This window comes from Narcine bancroftii, chromosome 8 (assembly GCF_036971445.1).
Source record: "Narcine bancroftii isolate sNarBan1 chromosome 8, sNarBan1.hap1, whole genome shotgun sequence".
NCBI classification, from domain to species: Eukaryota; Metazoa; Chordata; class Chondrichthyes; order Torpediniformes; family Narcinidae; genus Narcine; species Narcine bancroftii.
In genome coordinates this window covers 93,910,814-93,934,909 of record NC_091476.1, presented here as the reverse complement: position 1 = coordinate 93,934,909, position 24,096 = coordinate 93,910,814, and the positions used below count along the sequence as shown (strand labels likewise).

The 24,096-nt window shown below is 44.1% G+C and overlaps 2 long non-coding RNA genes across 3 annotated transcripts in view; one reads left to right on the top strand and one right to left on the bottom strand.

Annotated features, from left to right (window-relative positions):
- The window catches only part of LOC138741808 (uncharacterized), a 782,604-nt gene that overhangs the window by 132,093 nt on the left and 626,415 nt on the right, over positions 1-24,096 (top strand). The gene's annotated exons all lie outside the window — the stretch shown is intronic.
- The window catches only part of LOC138741805 (uncharacterized), an 84,531-nt gene continuing 68,158 nt past the window's right edge, over positions 7,724-24,096 (bottom strand). For both annotated transcript variants that reach the window (XR_011343775.1, XR_011343776.1), the window contains exon 3: positions 7,724-8,242. This is a non-coding gene — a long non-coding RNA (uncharacterized lncRNA). The remainder of the gene's footprint in view (positions 8,243-24,096) is intronic.

Genomic DNA, 24,096 nt, shown 5'->3' with positions numbered 1-24,096 from the left:
TGCTTCCACAATGGCTAGGGCCTCCTTCTCGACTGCTGAGTGTCTTACCTCTGACCCCTGTAGGGTTCGAGAGAAAAAAGACCACCAGTCGTCTGTCTTGGTTTAGGGTGGCTGCCAGAGCCACATTGGATGCATCCGTTTCTACTTGAAACGTGATCGACTCATCTCTGGACCACATGGTAGCTTTAGTGATATGGTCCGTAATGACCCTGAATGCTCTGATGGCTGCTCGGCACAGTGGGAAAACTGAGGCTTTTATAAGTGGGCAGGCACTGTCGGTGTAGTTGGGGACCCTTTGCGCGTAGTAAGCGAACAGTCCCAAACACCTTTTTAGTGCTTTCAGCTTGTGTGGCACTGGGAGGTCTAGGAAAGGGTGCATATGACCTGGGTGTGGGCTGATTTCCGCGTCGTGCACTATGTAGCCCAGGATTGGCAACTTCCTGGCATTAAAAATGCATTTGTCCCCATTGTATGTTAGGTTCCTTTCCTCGGGTGCCTGGAAGAAGCGTTTTAAATTCATGTCATGATCATCCTGAGTGTGGCCACAGATTGTCACATTGTCCAAGAAGGGGAACACCGCTTTCAGTTGGAACTTATCTACTAATTGGTCCATTTCTCTCTGAAACAGGGACACTCCATTGGTGACACCAAAGAGAGTCAGAGAAATTGATGCAGCCTGCCGTCTGCCTCAAATGCCGTGTAAATGCGATCGCTGTTTCTAATGGGCAGTTGGTGGTATGCTGCCTTCAGGTCTATGGTTGAGAACACCTTATACTGCACAATGTTGTTGACCATGTCTGCTATGCGTGGCAGGGGGTAGGCATTTAGTTGTGTAAATTTGTTCATAGTCTGGCTGTAATCCACTACCATGCGCAGTTTTTTTCCTGACTTTACTACAACCACCTGGGCTCTCCAGGGGCTTATGCTCTGCTCTGTGATGCCCTCCTGTAGTAGCCTGCGGACCTCTGTCCTAATGAAGGCTCTGTCCCTCGTGCTGTACCTTCTGCTCTTTATGGCTATTGGTGTGCATTCTGGGGTCAGGTGTGTGAACAGCTGGGGTCAGGTGTGTTGAGGACAGACAGGCTGCAGTGTTGTTTCTTTGTAAGGCGTAGTGGGGGGTGAGGCCCGTTGTGCAATATTGTAATGCTTTCTAACTGGCACTGAAAATCTAACCCCAATAGTATTGGGGCACAGAGGTGAGGGAGTACTAGTAATTTGAACCCTTCGTAGTTGTGCCCTGGATTTCTAGAGTAACCCTGCAAAACTGTTTTACCACAGCCGCAAGTCTGCTGGATGCTAACAGGATCTGGTACTCATTCAGGTGTGTGGGGAGGCCAAGGTGGTTGACTAACCCCTGGTCCATAAAACTTTCAGTGCTTCCACTATCTATTATGCAATTTACCTTCACATCATTAATTCTGATGCACACAGTGGCATCAGATAAATTGTGTGGACTCGCCTGATTCATGCTTAGGGAAGCAAGTCTGGCGTGTCCTTCGATCCGATAGCACTTGGCGTCATATTCATCTCCTGAAGACTGTGTCCTCTGCTTGTAGCATTTGTCCAAGGTGGCTGGCTGCACATGGTATTCTTTTTCATCTGTTTGTGGAGAAAGAAGAGCTTTCCTGCCTCTCATTAGCATGAGAATGGGCCCTGGCTGTGGCCTTAGGGCTTCTGCAGACTTTTCCACAGTTGGAACAGACATTTTCTCTGGCAGGGCAGAGGGCTCTGTGGTGCTTTCTTAGTCCACTGAAAAAGCACTTGGGACCCTCAAGGTGTGCTGCTGTGAATTCCTGTGAGGCAGCAAACTTTTCTTTTCATGGGGCTAGAGAGTCCAGCAGTGTGATGTGTGTCCCAGCCCCAGGGTCCTGTGAGTACTCCTCCAATTCTTTCCTGGTACTTTCTAAAGCTTCTGTAATAGTCTCAGACTCATCTAGCCCCACCATTCCTTTCTCCAGCAATCGATGTCTCGTGTCAGTGGACTGTATGCCCGCAACAATTCTGTCCCTAATAAGGTCCTCCGCATACTCCTGAGCTGTTACTGCTTTAAAGTTGCAGCCTTTCGTCAGGTCTTTCAGAGAGAGTATAAAGTCTCTGGCAGACTCCCCTACTTGTTGTGACCTGGTCATGAGCCTGTACCGGGAGAGGAGTTCACTATGCCCCTTACTGTAATGCCTCTGTAAAATGCTCATTGCCTCTTGGTAGGACCTGACATCTTGTATAAGGGAGTAAGGGTGGTCTCCCAGCTGCGCTAACAGCAGCATTAATAGCTCTTTATCCGATGCCTTTATCAGCACCCTCCACATAATTCAGAAAGCATCTCTGCCAGTGGGCGAAGTACGAGCTGGTTCCAGGATTTCTGAGGTCGAGCTCCAACCTGTCTGGTTGAAGCACATGGCTAAGCCACAGTCTCTGGTCCCTTAGGTGTAGGAGGGGCAGACCCTGGGGTACTGGGAGCTGCTGGTAGAGCCTCTGTCAGGCTTGTATCTGTTGAATAGAAACCTGGGTGCTTGGGGCTGTTGGCTGAATCTCTGGCTTTGGGATATTTGCAGCGGGCTTTGTGAGGATCCCAGCTATAGCGTCAGGTCTCCATGGTACTGGGGAAACTGCTGTTGGGTGAGTGATGGTAGCAGTGTCTGCTTTCCCTGGCTCTGGAGTGGTCGGGAATTCTGCACATACGTGGCGATCGGGATCGTGGAGATATTTCCACCAGCACTTGTAGTGGCCCCTTTCTGATCGGACCGGGGTTGAGGTCAGCGATGCCTGTACCAGCAAACCCATGGGCAGGCAGGGCTCTTGGCCATTTCTTACCTGCCCTATCATATTTCTGTGGTCTTCCCCACATTCCACCATGATTCCAGTACAACGGTTCCTCACTGTCTCTGTCCTCGGATGCACATGCGTGCTAGTCATCCCCAGATTCCATTCCTCAGGAAGAGTCTCCAGGTGGTTGGAAATGCACGTTGGAACAGAAGCAGCTTCCATCCTCGTAGCTATCATATTACTTTATTAAATTGTACTGATTATAACCAGACCAGCAGTGCAAGTATAAGGCAGCTTTAATAAACTAATATGTACACTAAGAGGTCTTGCCTCTCTGCAAGATGAACCTGGAAGGCTAGACTATAGCTCTGGACTGCTTTATTATCAAGGTCACCAGGATGACTCCTGGTGACCTAGTGGTTTTATTACATATCACCACAAAAAGAAGTCGCAGTAGTAGTGAGAAAAGATAACAAGTAAAACCGATCAGAAATTTATGTAAGAGCATCGAGCTACCAGAAGAGAAACAAGACAGCACCATAGTGAGGAATAGATAAAAGCATCATTGCAGATATAAAACAAACTGCCTCTGGATGCACTGAGCAATTAACTAATGAGATGCAGAGACAATTTGGGAATTATTCCAGAAACAATTACACTGCTTCAAAGGATTACAAACCCACGTTGATACCTAACGGTGTACAGGGAAACCAACCAGAAAGGAGGAAAACACAGATTTACATTTTTATGATACCTTTGGCAAACTTTGGATATTCCAAGGTGTTGTGCATCTGATTAAACACTCCAATATTTACTGAATATGTAATGTAGATAAATGCAATTTTAAAGCATGCAAACAACAATTTGACCAAATTTTAGGTCAGGACTATTTGTTTGCAATGATTCTGAAAAGGCTCCCTTCATCTCAATAATCGATTGAGATGAAATGCATTGGAAAAATCTGGTTAATCCAACAAGCCTTTATCTACTATTGTATTAAGATGATATTTCTAAAAATCAATAGATGATACACAGAGTTAGCAATGAAAGCTTTAAATTCAATTTTTAATCGTTATTCATTGACTCAGTTAAACCACAAGTTAAGGCCGTAAAGCTATTAGGAAGATAACAGATGAATCGGAAGAGAATACATTAAACATCCAACTCTTAATGATTGAGGTCTTCTAACTTGCAAAGAGATATGAACCATTTTAACCTCTGTATCCAAAGGCATAAACTGTAATTAATTGGGTCCTCCAGTAGGTTTTATTTCTCTTCCTAATCGATTCAAATGATGCTTGATCATTTTTAAAATTTATCTACCATTTCCTTCTCCATCTTCTTCAAACTGTCCCATAAAATCTACTTCTCATTCTCTTCACCCCATTCCCATTATCATCGCATCTATTTCATTGTGTTTACCGCACAAACATGTGTCACAAAATTTGTGGGTTTTGTGGCTGCAGTAGGCTACAAAATTACTATCAATTACAATTCCATAAATACTAGATTCACGAAAAAAAAACACAGCTATTGCAAAAAAAGTGAAGTAGCGTCCATTCAGAAATCAGATGGTGGAGGGGAAAAGCTGTTCTTGTAACATTGAGTGAGTGCCTTCAGCATCCTTTACCTCCTTTCTTATAGTAACAATGAGAAAAAGGCATGGGCAGGGTAGTGAGGGTCCTTGATGATATAAGCTGCTTTCTTCAGGCACCACTTCTTGAAGATATCCTTAATGCAATGGAGACTAATGCCATGATAATGCTGGTCAAATTTCCAACCCACTGTTCCCTGTTCCTGCTCTGTGCATTGACATCTATACCAAACAGTGATGCGATGAGTCAGAATGATCTCCACGGTACACCTGTAGAAATTGTCTGGAGTTTTTGGTGACAATCATTCTCCTCAAGCTCCTAATGAAATATCACCACTTGCATGCCTTCCCCATGATTGCATCAACATGATGGTGTCAGAGTCGTGCTTCACCAAGGACTTCGAGGTTGCACACTGTTTTCAGCTGACCCTCTGATAAGGGCTTTCATGACTCCATTGTTCAGTCATAAAGTAAATGGTTGTATTCCTATATACCAGGGGTGAGGAACATTATTTTTAAAAACTTGCATTCAACCTTAAGCAATCCCTACACCAAAAGGTGTCCGTGATTAGTAAGGGGTTGCTTAAGGTGGTAAGTGGGTGGAAAGAAAAAGTTGGAAACCACTGTTTTAATTGTACCTAATTGACTTGTTAACTCCAAAGGAAATGCGCCAATGACAATTTTTCACAAGCAAAATATTTCAGTGACAATTGGGTCTGGAGCAGTGATTTACAACCATTTTTTTTCCCACTCACATACCACCTTAAGAAATACCTTTCTAATCACAGAGCACATGGCATATGGAATACTTAGTGGATGTGTGTGTGTTTTTTTTTAAAGTTTGTCCACCCTGCTATGTACCATCTGGTCTCCTTGACTTCTCATGTGCCTTAACTGTTGGATGTTCATCTTCAATCATTCCAACATTCCCTGATTTTCTCGAGTATCACAGATCTCATGTTTCTCATATTCCGGTAAATTCCCAGCAAATAGACATGTTTTGAAACTTTGTAAAGGTCATCACCAGTGCAATAGTTGAAGTCTACTTCATTTACCAATAATATCATCAATCTTCATGACTGTCTCAGTGTTTTGTCTTCTCATCTTTCTTTGAAACCATTTTTTTAAATATCAAGGCCACCTTATAAAATGTGGACACTTGTTGACAGCTTTTTGCAAAAATATTTTTCAATTGATCATTGCCATTTGCTACAGCCCAGGACACAAAACATAATGCTCCAGAAATTGATTGCACAGAAGAGGCCATTTGACCCATCATGTCCATGTGGAGCTGACCCCCATTTCCAGCTCTCAATCTGTGGATTTATCACAAATCAAGTTTATATCCATTTGTAGATCTCTTCACCAGTCTCTACCATCATTTGGATAAAAATGTATATTTTTTAAATTTCTCATCTAATCCCTCTACTAACAACCTTAAATCTAAAACATCAGCTTTTTGTAATTTATGATAAAGGAAAAGGCTCTTTAAATCTATTCCAAACATAATTATATACACCTTAATTAAATATTTCTTCAACTCCGTTGTTCCTAAGGACCAATTTAATTATTACTATTAACAAAAGGTGGTGGCGGGGGGGGAGGAGGACGCGGACGGGTGAGGACTGGGCTTGACATCCCACTCACCCAGGGAAAGTGCACGTGTCAAACATTGCCTCTCCTTTCTCAGTGTAGTTATCATCATGTGACAGCTACATTACTGCGTCCGTAGCCACACCTTCTCATTGGTGTCCCGTTTTCATAAAGTTTGCTATGTCATGGCGCAGCAGAGTGTCCGGCGCTATAACTGAGTGGGTAGCCTTGGTTCGTTAGCCTTGGTTTGCAGCCAGCCTAAGAGAAGGAAAACTCTTGATTTCAAACCTGGGCAGGTGGGGCTCATTACCCTCATCAGGCCATCCATCTAGGAGATGAACACTCTGATGGAATACCCTCGACCCAAGGACCCAGCTGTCACCCTCCCATCATGCTAGGCCATGACAGATAAACCCTAGTTGTAAAGAATGGGGCCAGTACTATGCACACTACTTAAAAAATCCATTGTGCAAGATCGAAGGACATGGCCCTGTCTACGATCCTTCCCAAAACTTTGTTTGCAAAGCCAAGCCATAAGATTAACAAAAGTCTTTCCACTTTATCTGTCATCCAATCTTTCCTGCAATGTGTTTGCCCGAATTGTGATCTGATAGCTGATGACTAACTTGTGTTCTATATACTTTGGCTTGGCTTTGCGGACGAAGATTTATGGAGGGGGGTAAAAGTCCACGTCAGCTGCAGGCTCGTTTGTGGCTGACGAGTCCGATGCGGGACAGGCAGACACGGTTGCAGCGGCTGCAGGGGAAAATTGGTTGGTTGGGGTTGGGTGTTGGGTTTTTCCTCCTTTGCCTTTTGTCAGTGAGGTGGGCTCTGCGGTCTTCTTCAAAGGAGGTTGCTGCCCGCCAAACTGTGAGGCGCCAAGATGCACGGTTTAAGGCGATATCAGTCCACTGGCGGTGGTCAATGTGGCAGGCACCAAGAGATTTCTTTAGGCAGTCCTTGTACCTTTTCTTTGGTGCACCTCTGTCATGGTGGCCAGTGGAGAGCTCGCCATATAACACGATCTTGGGAAGGCGATGGTCCTCCATTCTGGAGACGTGACCCACCCAGCGCAGCTGGATCTTCAGCAGCGTGGACTCGATGCTGTCGACCTCTGCCATCTCGAGTACTTCGACATTAGGGATGAAAGCGCTCCAATGGATGTTGAGGACGGAGCAGAGACAACGCTGATGGAAGCGTTCTAGGAGCCGTAGGTGATGCCGGTAGAGGACCCATGATTCGGAGCCGAACAGGAGTGTGGGTATGACAACGGCTCTGTATACGCTTATCTTTGTGAGGTTTTTCAGTTGGTTGTTTTTCCAGACTCTTTTGTGTAGTCTTCCAAAGGCGCTATTTGCCTTGGCGAGTCTGTTGTCTATCTCATTGTCGATCCTTGCATCTGATGAAATGGTGCAGCCGAGATAGGTAAACTGGTTGACCGTTTTGAGTTTTGTGTTCCCGATGGAGATGTGGGGGGGCTGGTAGTCATGGTGGGGAGCTGGCTGATGGAGGACCTCAGTTTTCTTCAGGCTGACTTCCAGGCCAAACATTTTGGCAGTTTCTACTGTAAATCACACATTTGAATTTTCAGTTTTGATTGATAGCAGAGGCTTTTAATGTCCTTTTAGCTTCCTTTTTTTTTTCTTTAGAGATCTGAAGATGTGCCCTCCAATTTCTCTTTTGCCTTTCCTATTCCTGCCCCACCCCACTTTTGTCCCTTTCACTACCCAACTCCACCATCCACCCATTCTCATAACCCCCCACTGTGGTTTCTATTATTTCCACACTAATTCTCCTGGATTCTTCCCTTTTCCACCCCCATCTCCAACCTTCAGTTCCAAGGAGCTTCTCATTAAACCCTGATTATTGCCTAATCAGATTCCAGCACTGGCAATTTTTGTCACCACAATTCATCTTCCTCCAACCTACCACATATTTCCTCATGGCTCACTTTCCCTTTGCATCTGTCTGTTGTACTTAGCCTCTCCCTGGTTCACCATTCTCCTCTGACTCTTGACCAACCTCTTCCACCAAACTCTCCTCTTCACCCTCAGTCTTGATGAAGGATTCCAGCTTAAAACATCGACAATTCTTTTTCTCTCACTGTTGTTGCTTAATCTGCCAAGTTTCTCCCATAGATTGCGTGATTCTCCTGATCCTAGAATTTCCAGCTGCTTCTGTGGCTTGCACAATTCCTGTTCATCTCTTGGTATCCAACCATTCATTTTAAATACCTGTCAGGCTTTCACGTATTCTTCCTGGTTGAGTTCCATTTGCCAGCTTTTTGTTTACCTGGAAAATAAAATTCATGCAAATGATCAGCTTCTTCCCATAGGATCATTTTTTTTCCATTATCAGCAAACTTCCAAATATCCATCAATTCAATCCATTTCACAATTTAAAAAAGCTCAAATCTACCAAGGCCCTTTACAAACAACTTTTCAGGCTCACAAACGTTTATCACTTGCTGCTTTCTACTGCTCAGCCAATTTTAGATGCATTCTGGTGATCCACTTACTAGCAAGCATAGCAACTCCCAGAATGTTGTGGAAAATGCAGGAAAATCAATCAACATCCAACATAGGTTTTTATCTGATCTGATTACATCACTTATGATGTCACTTCCTGACCATGTGACAAAATTAATGATGTATATAAGCCCAGCATGAAAGCCTGGAGGTATCATTCTTGTACTAGACTGCATAATGTGTACATTGACTGCTGTGTTTATACAGCAACTTGGCTATTGAAACAGTGATTCCATTAGTGTACACTGATGTCTATAGTAGTTCAGTATAATATACTTTGCTACTTTGGTGACCCTGATGGTATGAATGATGTTTAGACCCCAATATGAATTTTTATTTCATTCAAGCTGTGGCTTTGAAACTGCTAATGTTTTGGATTCTACAAGTAGGTGGGTGGTTTGTTTAAGTAGGAGCCCAATTCCGGTTGGGTAGATAATATCTGATTCCATGTGGTACTACTATGTAGTAAGTGTCTGGGATTGAGAGATGCATGCTGAGATTCTGATTTTCTGAAGCTGCCTCTGGAGGAGGGTAAGAATATGTCTGCTCATTCATACCTTTGGCCTCTTATAATGTGAGTGAGTGGCCTGTTTACTTCACTTGGATGGCTTGAGAGACAGGACTCCTTTCTGTGATCATGAATGAAATGTTGGCATTAGCAGAAGAGTATAAAGGCCCTGCTTCATGTTTGAGCTGGCTCTCTTTGAGCAATTGCAGAAGATTTCCACAGGCTGATGAGGATGTCAGTGGCCCACAGAGTTGTGGCCCATGCTGACATTCTATGGCAGGCAAAGTAAGAAAACATGATATTTGTAGGACAGGTCACCAGATCTCGCTTACAGCAGCAGGACCATGCAACTTCACTATTACATGGTTGATTAAATCTGGTATCAGTTGGCTAGGAGACAATGAGACAAAGATAGCACCCATTGGTGTTTCTACCAGCAATGATGGGGCACAGAAGCTACCTGTTGCCGATGTTCCTGTTCATTTCTGGGAAAATGCTGGGGCCAGCTGTTGATAATGGCTACAGCAGCTGGCCATTGAGACAGCCTTTTATGTCTGGGATAGACATTCTGGCTGATGTTTCTTGGTGGATGCAGGGGCTGAGATCTGCGTGCTTCCCCCTTTGGGGTGTGACACATGTAACAGAAAATCTGGGCCATCATTGAAAACCCTGAAGTGCACTACTAGCCAGACATTTGGCATGAGTAGGATCTCAATTCAATTCAGCGATACTAAGTTCATGTGGACATTCACATTGGCTGCAGTCGCCCAGTTGCTGCTGGGAGCTGATTTTCTCAGCACGTGGCCTGCCAGTGGCTAAGGCCAAGCTGCCAGCCCTGCATTTAGACTCTGTTGCTCATTCGGACAATTAATTCACCTGGTTGTTGGTGGAATTCCCTGCAATAATTGCACTGCAATTCACCTCAGTTATGCAGGAACATGGGGTGCAGCACCACATACCAACCAAAGGGCCACAGCTGCATACCAGAGCTTGCTGGCTTCCTCCAGATAAACCTTATCTGGCCAAAGAGGAGCTGAAAGAATGGAGGACATGAGTATTGTACAATGCCTGATATCTCCTAGACCTCCCTGCTCCACTTGGTACCCAAGGCTGCAGGCAGATGGAGAATCTGCATGATTGCCACAGGTTGAACAAGGTTACTGCACCGGATTGCTATCCTGCATTGCATTTACAGGACTTCAAGCACAACTGGCAGGGAGTCCACATCTTTTCCAAGGTGGACCTGGTCTGGAGGTATCCTCCGATCCCAGTCCACCTGGATGACATTCCAAAATTGGCTATTATTACTCACTTCGGCCTTTTTGAATTCAGAAGGGTGCCTTTTGGGCTCAAGAATATGGCACAGACTTTCCAACATTTAATGCACAAAGTGGGATGTGATCTTGACTATAGCTTCATATCCCTAGATGATAAACTTATCACGAGCTCATCATCATGAACATCTATTCCACCTACGCAAGCTTTTCACTCGTTTGAATGAGTTTGGGCTGACCATCAACCCAGACAAGTGTCAATTCAGGTTAGTGACCATTGACTTTCTAGGCCAGAGAATTGACAAACACTGATCAAAGCCTCTACCGGCAAAGATCGAGGTGATCTGAGCATTCACTAAGCCCAGCACAGTTAAGACCTCCATGAGTTCTTTGGAATGGTGAACTTTTATCACCAGTTTATACCATCAGTGGCTTGCATCATGCACCCTCTCTTCTTCCTGGTGTTAGACAAGGCAAGGGATGTCACTTGGGATGAAGAATCATCGGCAGCGTTCAAGAACGCAAAAGAAACACTGGCTAATGCTGCGTTGCTGGTCCACCCAAGAATGGATGAACTGATGGTGGTTGTGTCCAGTATGATAGTAAGAGGGGTGTTTGAACAGTACATTGATGAACATTGGAAACCATTTGCTTTCTTTAGCAAGCACCTAAGACCACTAGAACTCAAGTACAGTGCTTTTGGTTAAGAATTGTTAGCTCTGTACCTAGCTATCAGACATTTCAGGTACTTTCTAGAAGGTAGGCATTTCACAGATTTTATGGACCACAAGCTGCTTACATTTGCTTTCACTAAGGTATCAGATCTAAGGTTGGCATTTATCGTATATTTGAGTTCACGACAGCCATTGAGCACATCTCAGGACAGGTCAACGTAGTGGCAGATGCGCTGTCTCGCCCAGCCATACAATCCATGCAAACCTTAGCCCAAGGGTGGACTATGTTGTGCTCACAAAAGCGCAATAGACAGATGAAAAAATTCTGATATATGGAACATGAGACTCAAACCTGCAGCTGGAAGAAATTCAGGTCGACCCAGGAGAGCTCAAACTCCCGTGTGATGTATCTACAGGTCGTCTTCATTCAATCATTCCGGTGGCTTGGAGGTGGCTGATAATTGATGTGGAACACAGGTTAGCACATCCATCCATTGATCAGATGGTTGTCCGGATGGTAGCTGACAGATTTGTGTGGCATAGCCTTCGAAAACATTTGGGTGAAGACATGCACATATTGCCAGATATCCAAAGTTCAGAAACACAAAAGCTCCACTGTAATATTTTGAGCCGACATATCGGAGGTTTGACCAAGTACATGTGGACATTATAGGCACCCTGTCAGTGTCCCTGTTTTCTTCTCACTATAGTGAATCAGGCCACCCACGCTATGGTCAGAGGTGGTTCCACTGCCAGACATGACTACTACCACCTTCACCAGGGCCTTCATTTCCACCTGGATAGCTCAATTCAGTCTGCCAGCACACATCACGTCTGATGGGGTGCCAAATTCACGTCAAGCCGGTAGTCAGCAAGGCCACCCTTGGTCCTTATAGCGTGTCTGCAGGGACCTAACTGGGTTAATTAATTGCTGTAGGTACTCGTGGGCATACAAACTGCACCTAACAACCAACGTAGGTGCCTCATCGGCAGAGCTGGTCCATGGCGTGCTCATGACGGTTCCAGAAGAATTCGCATCAGACTCATGAGGATGGGAGGATATGCCCGCAGCGGTCCTAAACAAGCTCCATGAGAAGTTTAATTTTTTAGTGCCCATACTGACATCTGAACATGTTTCGGCCAGGTCCTATTTACTTCAGAACTTGCAGGACTGCAAGTACATTTTTGTACGGGAAGGAGCAAAATGAGCACCATTCCATCATCCATATGAGGGTCACTTTGAGATACTAAGATGCAATAACCATATACAGCACACAACAGGCCAGTTTGCCCTACTAGTCCATGCTGGAACAAATCCCCACCCTCCTAGTCCCACTGACCAGCACCTGGTGCATACCCCTCCAATCCTCTCCCCTCCATGTAATTATCCAGTCTTTCCTTAAATGTAAATAACATCCTTGCTTCAACCACCTCTGCCGGAAGCTTATTCCTCATCCAAATTTCCCCTCATGTTCCCCTTATAATTTTCCCCCTGCAATCTCAAACCATGGCCTCTGGTTTGAATATCCCCCACTCTTAATTGAAAAAGCCTATCCACATTGACTCTCTCTGTCCCTTTTAAAATCTTGAACACCTCCATCAAATCCCCCCTCAATCTTCTATGCTCCAGAGAAAAAATCCCCAGGCTGCTCAACCTTTCTCTGCAACTCAAACCCTGACATCCTGTCAACATTCTCGTGAACCTTCTCTGCATTCTCTCTATTTTGTTTATATCCTTCCTATAATTCGGTGACCAAAACTGCACACAGTATTCCAAGCTTAGCCTCACCAATGCTTTGTACAATTTCATCATAACATCCCAACTCTTGAAGTCAATACTCCGATTTATGAAGGCCAGCATTCCAAATGCCTTCTTCACCACTTTATCTACCTCAGTATCAACTTTGAGGGTACTATTTACCATAATTCCTAAATCCCTTTGTTGCTCTGCACTCCTCAATTGTCTACCATTTAATGTATATGACCTATTTAGATTTGCCTTTCCAAAATGCAACACTTCACACTTATCCGTATTAAATTCCATCAACCATTTCTCAGCCCACTCCTCTAGCTTTCCTATATCTCTTTTTAAGCTACGGTAATCTTCCACAATACCACCAATCTCTGTATCATCTGCAAACTTACTTATCCAATTTACCACCCCTTCTTCCAGATCGTTTGATGTACATTTGGACATCGGAGGTAGAGAGGAAGCTTTTACAACTGACTACCTCAAACCTGCCCATCTGGATCAGGGTGGACTAATCGTGGTTCTGGCACCTCAGTGGACAGGAAGGCCACCCAAACAAAATAATATACAGACTTCAGGGGTCTGAAGCAGGATTGTTGTTTCTAGCGGGTGGGGGAGGGGGGGGTCATGTGGCGACCCACTTACCAGCAAGTGAACTGGCTCCCAAAATGGCAGATGTGCTGTGGAAAACATGGGAAATTGACCTGCAACCAACACAGGTTTTTATCTGAGCTGATAACATCACTTCCTGTGCATGTTGACAGAAACGGTTATGAATATATGCCCAGCACGCATGCCTGGAGGTGTCAGTCTTGCACTAGACTCTATAGCATGTACATAGACTTCCCTGTGTATACATAAACTCAATAATGTGTACAGTGATTTCACAGCATGTACACTGACATCTATAGTATCCCTGAATAGAATACTTCATAACGGTATTTTGCCATTTTCGTTTAGAAGATCCAAGGTTTTTTTTAAACATAATCAGGTCCATGGGTGCAACAAAAATGTTTTGATGCATCCATCGAACATCTATTAATTGTCTGATGGAAAAAAATTTAAATGTAATCAGGCACCAATTTTTCTTGGAAAATCTATGCTGTCTTTAATTGAGATGTTCCACTCAGACTGCACTTGATAATGGCGTAGACTTGTCAATGCCAACAGTAGAATTAATGTCACATACTCCATCAATACTCCAGCTGGTTAATCCAAAACTAATCTCAATTGCTCTGTATAATTGCTCCTCAAATACAGATCTATTTTTCCCTGAAAATGTGCAATTATCTCTGCTATTGCAGGAAAATAATTGAAGCAGAATTACTTCAAGATGATCAAAATTGGAATCCATGCTAGCATTATCGGAAAAACTCAGTTATTTTGTCATTTGTGTTTTATGTGATAGATGGATATGTGGCCACTGGAATCACAGGGAACATGATGAAATAACCACGCAAGGTGTTTTTTTGAGAATCTGCTCAATCTTTTAAAAGCCTGAATTGCACACCCAATACGCGCTGACGTCATCACACACTGATGTCAAATAGCCAGTTTGATGCCTTTTGGGAGTTGTAGTGCCACCATAGCACCACTACATGCCCCTCCTACACCCCCAGAACTAATAGATAGGTTTGTCTGTTTGTAGGGAGTGATGTGCTAAGAACATTAGAGTGTGACATGGGGTCAAGACTGGAGGGGATGGTTGGACAGACTTGTCTTTCCTTTCTGTCCTTTTTAGCCAGCCACAGAATGTCTGCCTCTGCTGCTACAGCCCTTGGGTCTTTCAATTAACACTTGGATAACAAGAGCCTAATATCATCTGGCATTCGCTCTAAAAAAGAGCTGCTCGATTAACATATTGGGATTTTCGCTAGATGCCAGGAACAGCATTTCATCCATTAGTTCTGAAAGGGTGCGGTCTCCCAACCCATCGAGATGTAGTTTGGCTGCCCTTTCCTATGGGAATACCATATACCCATAATAAAGGTGTTTTTAAAGCGTCATACTTGCTGGTATGTGATGGATCCTGTAGGAAGTCGCCGAACCTCTTAGCGAGGGGCCCCAATGCAATGTCGGCTAAGAGCAGATCTGTAATAGCTGGATGGAAAGCTTGTACCTCCTGGTCCTCTTGTTGGGCTATTGCACGATCCAGCCCTCCTGTAATCGCATTGACCTCTGTCCTAGACAAGGCATTAGCTACAACATTGCCTTTACCGGACAAATGCCACACATCAGTGGTAAGTTCAGAAATATAGGCTGGAAGCCTCTGTTGACATGTCGACCAGGGATCAGTAATCTTGGCAAGGGCAAACGTTAGAGGCTTATGGTCAGTTAACGCAGTAAAGTGCCTGCCCTCGAGAAAATATCTTAAATGTCTGATGGGCAGATAAAGCACTAACAACTCCTGGTCGAAAACTCTGTACTTTAATTCGGGCGGATGGAGGTGGTGCTGAAAAACACCAGGGGTTGCCAGTGACTGCTGATTTTCTGTTCTAGGACCACCCCCACGGAATGTCCAATGCATATGATGTAAGCGTAAATGGGGCATGGGTATGGGGATGGGACAACATGGCTACCTTTGAACACACCTCTTTTGCTTTGCCAAATGCTTCTGTGGCCTTTGTAGTCTAGAGCGGTTTTTTTATGTTTACCGTTGAGGATGTGGATCAAGGGCTTCATGATCCTCGCAGCTGCTGGGATGAACCTGTATTAAAAGTTAACCATTCCCAGGAATTCTTGTACCCCTTTAACTGTAGTGGACTTTGCGAAGGCCCGAATGGCTGATACTTTGTCTGGAAGTGGGGTTGCACCTGCGGCCAAAATGCTGGTTCCAAAAAGTCAATTGTGTGTTGCCAAATGCACACTTTGCAAGGCTGATAGAAAGGCCAAAATCCCAAAGCCTCAGGAACAATTATTGCATGTGTTGTCTGTGCTCTTGTGTTGACTCACTGGCCACTAAGATATTACTGAGGTAGACGAAAAGGAAAGGCAAATCTTTCTTGACAAGTCTGTCCAACCATCCCCTCCAGTCTTGACCCCATGTCACACTCTAATGTTCTTAGCACATCACTCCCTACAAACAGACAAACCTATCTATTAGTTCTGGGGGTGTGGGAGGGGCATGTAGTGGTGCTATGGTGGCACTACAACTCCCAAAAGGCATCGAACTGGCTATGTGACATCAGTGTGTGATGACGTCAGCGCGTATTGGGTGTGCAATTCAGGCTTTTAAAAGGTTGAGCAGATTCTCAAAAAAACACCTTGCGTGGTTATTTCATCATGTTCCCTGTGATTCCAATTAAACATTGGAACATCTGAGCCACATTCTAAAGGCCGAAAGGCATCCTCAGAAACTCAAATAGACCAAATGGAATAATAATGGCCATTTTAGGGATGTGCTCCGGGTGGACAGGATTTGGTGATAACCTTTTACTAAGTTTACATTTGCCATGGAGGTTTACAGCAAAATCTTGGATGTGTGGTATTGAACACCTATCCAGCACAATTGCGTCATTGAGGTGTCGGTAATCTCCACAATGTCTTATGTCCAGATGCTTTGGACACCATATGGAGTTGCAATGCCCAAGGACTATCGGACCTTTGAATGATGCCTAGTTCCTCCATATTTTTGAACTCTTTTTTGGTCTGTAGTAGCTGGTCAGGGGAAGTCTGCATGCCTTTGGAGGGCTGGTGGTGGTTAAGTAGTGCTGAACTCCATGACCTGGAGAGACTAAATGGAAATCTGGTGTAAGTAGTTCAGGAAACTCTGCTAATAAGTTCGCAAAATTATCGGTGGCAAGTGTTTGTACACGTAGCAGTGTTGCCAGTGGCTGACCTGAAGAAAGTGGGCATGTGTGGAATGTGGTGGCATGAACCAAACAGAGCCCTTTCACCTCTACCAACAAGTCCTGTTCCCTCAGGAAGTCCACTCCAAAAATGAGCTGTCCTACGCCCACTAGCCTGAAAGTCCAGCGGTAAGGTGTGTCACCTAATACCAGTTCTATTGACTTGGTATCATAACTTCTAATCGTAGTGCCATTGGCAGCATACAAATCGGCTTGAGGCACTCGAGATTCCTGCTGGTAAGAGGATGGCGGGAAAATACTGAGCTGAGCTCTGGTGTTGACTAGCAGTTTGCATCCTGTGTGCCGATCAGTGGTGTACAACAGGCCGGTCTGGTCACCAACTGCTGAGGCAATCAGTGGCAGTTGGCGTTGTTGTTTTGCTGGGAGTCAACCATGTAACTGCATAGTGGCACATTCCTGCCCCACTTTCTGCAGTAGAAACACCACTCACTGTTCTCCAATGGTTTTTTCTTCCTTGGTAGTTTGTGGAGTGCCATAGAACTGGCAGCTGCTTTGACTTGACTGTCCAAGGTGACCTGTTGAAATTTTGCCACAGGAGGTTGCAGTTTTGGAGAAGTCAGCAGAAGAGAAAAGCAGGGAGATGTCACGAAGGAGCCATTCTAAAAAGGTTGCCTTGAACATGAAGCAGTTGAAATGGCCGTCTGCTAACGTAAGCATATCATTCATCAGTTCTGATGGCCTTCTATCCCCCAAATCATCAAGGTGGATTAAGTGCGTGCCTCTTTCCAGGTCAGACCTGCCGAAAGTCATGAGGAGCTATGCCTTAAAAGCACGGTATGGATCCTCCTCGTGCAGATTGTTGATAAAATCATCTACCTTGGCAGAAGAACCTTCATTCAATGAGGCAACTACATGCCAGAATTTGGTGGCTTCATTTGTTCTGTTCCTAATGTAGAACTGAGCCTCATCCTGATGGAACAATGGACGTGGTCTGTGAGGCCAGGAGGTGGGCAGTTTCACAACCCCCGATTGCAGCGCAGTAGTGGCATCCATTCTGCAGGCTTTCTCTCTGTGTTTCACTGTTGGGGCTCAGAAAATATTGAGCACACATCAGGGCCAGCAGTTTAGCGGGACTAACTGCAGAGCTCAAGAAACACAGTTTATAAGAGAAGAGTCAACTACCAATTGTTTTTTATTTTAAACATCAATCACCTCATAAAGGGGAGTGATGTCAGCACGCTGCAGAATCATTGTCTCTTTGGCAACATGCCAGCAGGGCAGTAATGCGCTCCATCAGCCCACATGGGTCTGCAAATGCAGGCTTCCCCTGGGCAAAGAAGGGGAGCCTGCAACATTCTGTGCCGGCCACTTGGTGTGGCAATTCTGCCTGACCAGCCCTGGAGCTGCTCAGTCTGCCACACAAGGCATATTTTTGAGTGAATCAAAAGGATTTACTCTTCAGAACCTGTGCAACCTTTCAAAAGCCCGAATCACACACCCGAAACGTTGAGGTCATCACGCATGGATGTCACATAGATGGTTTGATGCCTTCTGGCACTTGTAGTGCCTCCATAGTGCCGCTACAGATAGATTGATAGATAGATATAGACATATTTAACTGAAGTCAATGACATTTTTTAAAGAATTTGAAAACCCTGAGTAACATTAAGTCATTTATCAGGTAGGCATTCTGCAGCATGTTTAATGTTCACAAATGCAACAACTAAAATCCCAGTACACATCCACTATATAGTCAGATGAACACCTGACTGATAGGATACATGAGTAGGCCACCTTTTGTAGTGTTTGTTACATCTTTATTTTATCTTTGGGACGGATGATGGTAAATGTCTTCTTCCCCCCCTCCCCCCCCCAGAAACCTCGCTAGTCAGCAAACTTCTGATCTGAGTCCGAAGATTCACAATCAACCGAGGCATCAATTCTGGCTTCATTGCATCTGCCCCTCATCACAGAGTGGTCTGACATCTCAGAGCACTATTTCAGAAACCCTTTGGACTAGAGGAGCTGGTCTGAATGAGATTAGCTGTAATAGCCCTGTTTCAGGGTGCTGAGACATTGCCAATTTTCACTGACAATTGTCTTTTTATCCATGGCTTCCATTTTCTCAACTCTCTGCCAAATGTACTTCACTTCAGTCACTGTTACTTTAAGGAGACAAAAAAACATGGGATTTATTCGTTCAGGAAGCCCCTTGTTTATCCAGAAAATGTATCTAGAGTAACAGTGATTTGTAATTAAATGACAATCATCTTGCTGTAAGAGCCCGCAAGCTGCTTTGTGATAGAGTTAGCAAGAAAAATGTAACTCTACCATGCAAGGACATATGAAGAGAAATGTTTGACAGTGGAGATAGGCACTTAAGTGAGGAGAAAGAGGGATGGGGAGAGAATTCCAGAATGAGTCCCTATGAATGGTTGTCAGAAATGGATCAGGAAGAGACCAAAACTGGAAGAGGGAAGAGTTGTTGACAGTTTGCGAAGCTGCATTTGGAGAGTTAAGAACTTGTGTGAGAACTTAAGATAGCAATATTGTTGGAATGGAAATCAATGGCAATATAAATGTAGTGCTATAAATTGGATCATATTGGAGTTTTGGTTTGGTTTACAGGTGATGCAAGAGGCCAACCTGGAGAAAGCTAGTACTTCAAAAATACATGTAAACATGAGTAAGATTGGGGGCTTAAATTTTTATATTCTATACATGTCTGGAGCCCCTCGGTCAGTTTCTTTATAAAAGTGTTAATGTGCAAAATTAATGGCTTAGCCTTTTTTTACTAGAATAGTGGACAATTCAGATTTCATAAAATTACATTGAAAGCAATAAATCATTTATGGATTAAATTGATTGTAACCATGAAAATTTACTGTATCGTTTATAGAATGTACGGTCATTGAACAAAAGCATTGCTTGTTTCTTGCTAGCAATTCCTGCCTCGCGAGCCAGTAACATATGGATTGTGGGATGACTAAGCCTCTCTGTGTTTAAAACGAAGCTCCGCAATCTGAGAATGAAAAAGATTAAATCAATTAGCTTCAGAACAGTTTGTGGTCTGCTCATGTTTGCAGCTTCATTTAGTGGTTAGATTCTATTAACATATTTTGGCCTTCTTATCTATTGAGTAACGTTCTCTGCTCAGTAACTTCAGGTGTTCCTACAATTATTAAATGGAAACACAAGAGAAAGTCCAGTCCTGACCAAGTGCATTCTCAACAGTTGATATTGATTGATCCACTTATAAGACCTGAACGAGAACAGATCGTCATAGCTTAGGGATACGAATCAGTTACCAGCTCTAAAGGACATGATTTGCTGCTAGACCTCATGATGTAATTGTCAAATCTGCTCCATCCTTTGCTCAATATATGGCGAGCTCTCCACTGGCCATCGTGTCAGAGGTGCACCAAAGAAGAGGTACAAGGACTGCCTAAAGAAATCTCTTGGTGCCTGCCACATTGACCACCGCCAGTGAGCTGATCTCGCCTCAAACCATGCATCTTGGCACCTCACAGTTCGGCGGGCAGCAACCTCCTTTGAAGAAGACCGCAGAGCCCACCTCACTGACAAATGACAAAGGAGGAAAAACCCAACACCCAACCCCAACCAACCAATTATCCCCTGCAACCGCTGCAACCGTGTCTGCCTGTCCTGCATCGGACTTGTCAGCCACAAACGAGCCTGCAGCTGACGTGGACATTTACCCCCTCCATAAATCTTCATCCGCGGAGCCAAGCCAAAGAAGATACAGAAACACAAGGCATCTCAACTTATCTATCTTGTGGTTTTGTCTGTTCATCTTATCGCTCTTCATCAAACTTCATGGCAAGATAAGCAGCCTAATTCCGGGAAGGTTTGCCCTGCCCCCTGCCAGAAGACAGAGGTTCTGCCCTGGTGGCAGCAGTTCTTCCATCATTTCACTGCAGAAGACATGGTGTCCAGGGCTGGCATGTGCATGCACTGTTGCACCACTTGCAATGTTGCTGCGGCTCCACTGTCCCAGAGGGCCCCTCCTAGAAATCCAATGAGGAAATGTGATCTTCAGCAGACATTCCAACAGTCAGGTTGACAGATCTGCTGCTGTTTAACTTGAAGCAAGTGCAGCAGATTGATAAACAATCAGATGGTAAATAGAAAGGTGAGCATGTCATTCAATTTAACTGTTAGATCACGTTTTATCTTTTTGTTTAGATCTAGTTATCACTGCCAATGCCTTCTTTATCATCTTTCCCAAATTGTCCTTGGGAAGATGATAGTGGGGCTCTGCACTTCTTCCAGTGAAGATTCTTCTATCCTGCTGTTGGGAGTTCCAGACTCAATGAAAAGAAAGGAGTCAACACCATATTTCCAAGTCAGGATGGCGCATATTTTAAACATTTCTAAATTGTTATAATGAACACTTAGGCTAAAAGAGATCCTGTGCTTGACCTTACTGCATTAATCCATACTAGTGTATATGGCCATAGGATATAGGAGCACAAGTAGGCCATTTGGCCCATTAAATTCTCTCTGCCATTCCCACATGTGCTGATCCATTCTCCCAATCAGCCACACTCTACTCTCTTTCCCCCATTGCCTTCAATATCCTGATTGTTCAGACAGCTAACAATCTCTGACAACATACACTCAACAACTTGCCCTCCACAGCTGCCCATGGTAATGGTGTCTGGAGGCTCACCACTCTCTGGGTAAAGGAAGTTCCTGCATCTCTGTTTTAAATGGGCACTTTTCAATTATGAAGTTGTGCCCTCTTGTACTGGACTCCCCTACCATGGGAAATGACTTTGCCAAGTCTACTCTGTCCAGGGCTTTCAACATTCAAAATGCTTCAATGATGTCCCCCTCAGTTTTCTGATCTCCAAGGAGTACAGTCCCAGAGCCATCAAATTTTCTGATATGCTAATCTCTTCATTCCAGGAATGTTTATTGTGAATCTTTTCTGAACCCTCTCCAATGCCAGCATATCCTTTCTTAAATAAGGAGCCCAGAACTGTTCCCTCTACTCCAGGTGAGTCTTACCAATGCCTTATAAAGCTTCAACATCACATCACTGGGAGATCACTTCACTGAGCACCTTCTCACCGTCCGCATGGGTGACAGGGATCTCACAGTGACTAAATATTCAATTCTATGTCCCACTCCCATATTCACATGTCTGTCCATTGCATTATGTACTATCCCACCAAGACCACCTGTATATTGGAGGAACAACACTTGGTTTTGGCATCTGGGAACTTTCCAACTGGGTGGCATTAACATCAACTCTGGTTTCTGCTCACCTACACCCCATTATCTCTCCTTTCCCTTTCCCCTTGTCTTCTTTCCCTTAGCTCTCCATCCCCTTGCCTCCTCCCCTGCTTGCTTTTGTGGTCTCCCTCCCTTAATCTACCTATTGCCTCCTGCTTTTGCTCCTCTTCCTACCACTCCCTCCCTCCTTACCATTTTGTTCAAGTGCTTATCCATACCTTGATGAAGGGCTCAAGCTTGAATAGATTGGTCATGTATCTTTATCTTTGTTACACTGTTTGACCAGCTGACTTTTTCCAATATTGTATTTTTACTACAGTTTTAAATATTTAGAACGCTTCCACCAGCGTTGTCTCCGCTCCATCCTCAACATTCATTGGAGCAACTTCATCCCTAACATCGAAGTACTCGAGATGGCAGAGGCTGACAGCATCGAATCCACGCTGTTGAAGATCCAACTGCGCTGGGTAGGCCATGTCTCCAGAATGGAGGACCATCGCCTTCCCAAGATCGTGTTATATGGCGAGCTCTCCACTGGCCATCGTGTCAGAGGTGCACCAAAGAAGAGGTACAAGGACTGCCTAAAGAAATCTCTTGGTGCCTGCCACATTGACCACCGCCAGTGGGCTGATATCACCTCAAACCGTGCATCTTGGCGCCTCACAGTTCGGCGGGCAGCAACCTCCTTTGAAGAAGACCGCAGAGCCCACCTCACTGACAAAAGACAAAGGAGGAAAAACCCAACACCCAACCCCAACCAACAGATTTTCCCCTGCAACCGCTGCAACCATGTCTGCCTGTCCCGCATCGGACTTGTCAGCCACAAACGAGCCTGCAGCTGACGTGGACATTTACCCCTCCATAAATCTTTGTCCGCGAAGCCAAGCCAAAGAAGAAGAAGAAATATTTAGGAACTATTCAGCCTTTGCAAAGGTATTAACAACAGCAACAATATATTTAAATATTTAAAAATAATAAAGCATCCTGGTGGGGTGGTGGTGTGGGCGTGGCTGAAGGAGATGGCTAACAAGGGGAAACTAGAGATGGAAAATTTGAATATTTCAAGGAGGCTTCAACACTCTGGATCAAAGCAGCTGAAGTCATACCAGTTATGGTAGAATAATTAAATGCAAGGGTGGTGAAAAAGCGAGAATTTGAGAAATGCAAAGGGGCTTAGGACAGAAATAAGTGTGAAGGCAACAGAAGGATTGAAAAATGAGTGAGAAATATCTAAAGGGAATACTGTAAATTAGGTGTTTGGTTATATTTAAACAAGGCAACAAAGTGTTGAATGACACTTGAAATGACAATTACAGAGCATAAAAGAGCAAAAGATATTTTTTCAATTTAGTTTGAAAGGGAGAAAGAACATATAATGGAAAGGAAGCACTGATTTTTTTTTCAGTTCTTTCAATGAAAAGGACATTTTAGCATAAATCATCTTGCACAAAACTACAAAATCATATTTCTGTTAATAGCTTCTATGTAAAATCTGAACTTAGTGTGCAATGCTGTTACAGCGCTAGTGACCTGGGTTCGAATCTGGCATTGTCTGCAAAGAATTTGTGCATCCTTCCCGTGCTTGCGTGGGTTTCCTCTGCATGTTCTGGCTTCCTCTCACCCTTCAAAACGCATGGGGATTAGGTGTATTGGGTGGCACAGGCTCAGGGGCTATAAGGACCTGTTGCTGTATGTCTATGTGTCTAAAACATTCCCTTGTCTAAAGGTGAATTAGATAATACAAATGACACACTGTAACCAGATGACAATTGTGCGATCAGTGAGGGCTTCATAATGTTACCTTCTCTTCTCTGCTGAAGTCTCCTTGCAGCTAGATTGAAAGAGCATTGATGTGGAAGGCATTCTCATATTGCTGATCCAAAATGAGGCAAACTTCTACTGATGTTGCTTGACCTACTGAGCTGTTTCTTCCAAAAATAAATATTATGCAAAAAAATTGATATACAAAGTGCAGTCTTTTTGCATCCTTAACGTCAGATTCAAATAAACTTGGGATGACTCTACATTGTAAAGTAAATCGTCTAGTTTACTATGAAGCACCATTGCCACTAATGTGGGCATTTGTAGGTACTCCTCCCCCCACTGCTTGAGGGACTTTACCTCTGGTCTGAGCCCCTCAATGTCTATTCATGGAAAGATCTTAGAATGTGGCCTTCCCCATGTTATGTGTCCAGCATCTGCAGTGTCAATTTAAATTGGATGATTCCTCTTGAAAGCAATGGCAAGTAAATGTAAATAGTTTGGACCTTTCTCACTTTATTCCTAATGATTTGCTTAATTTCCATACATTAAATGGTAGGTGATGAGCCTTTCATCAGAT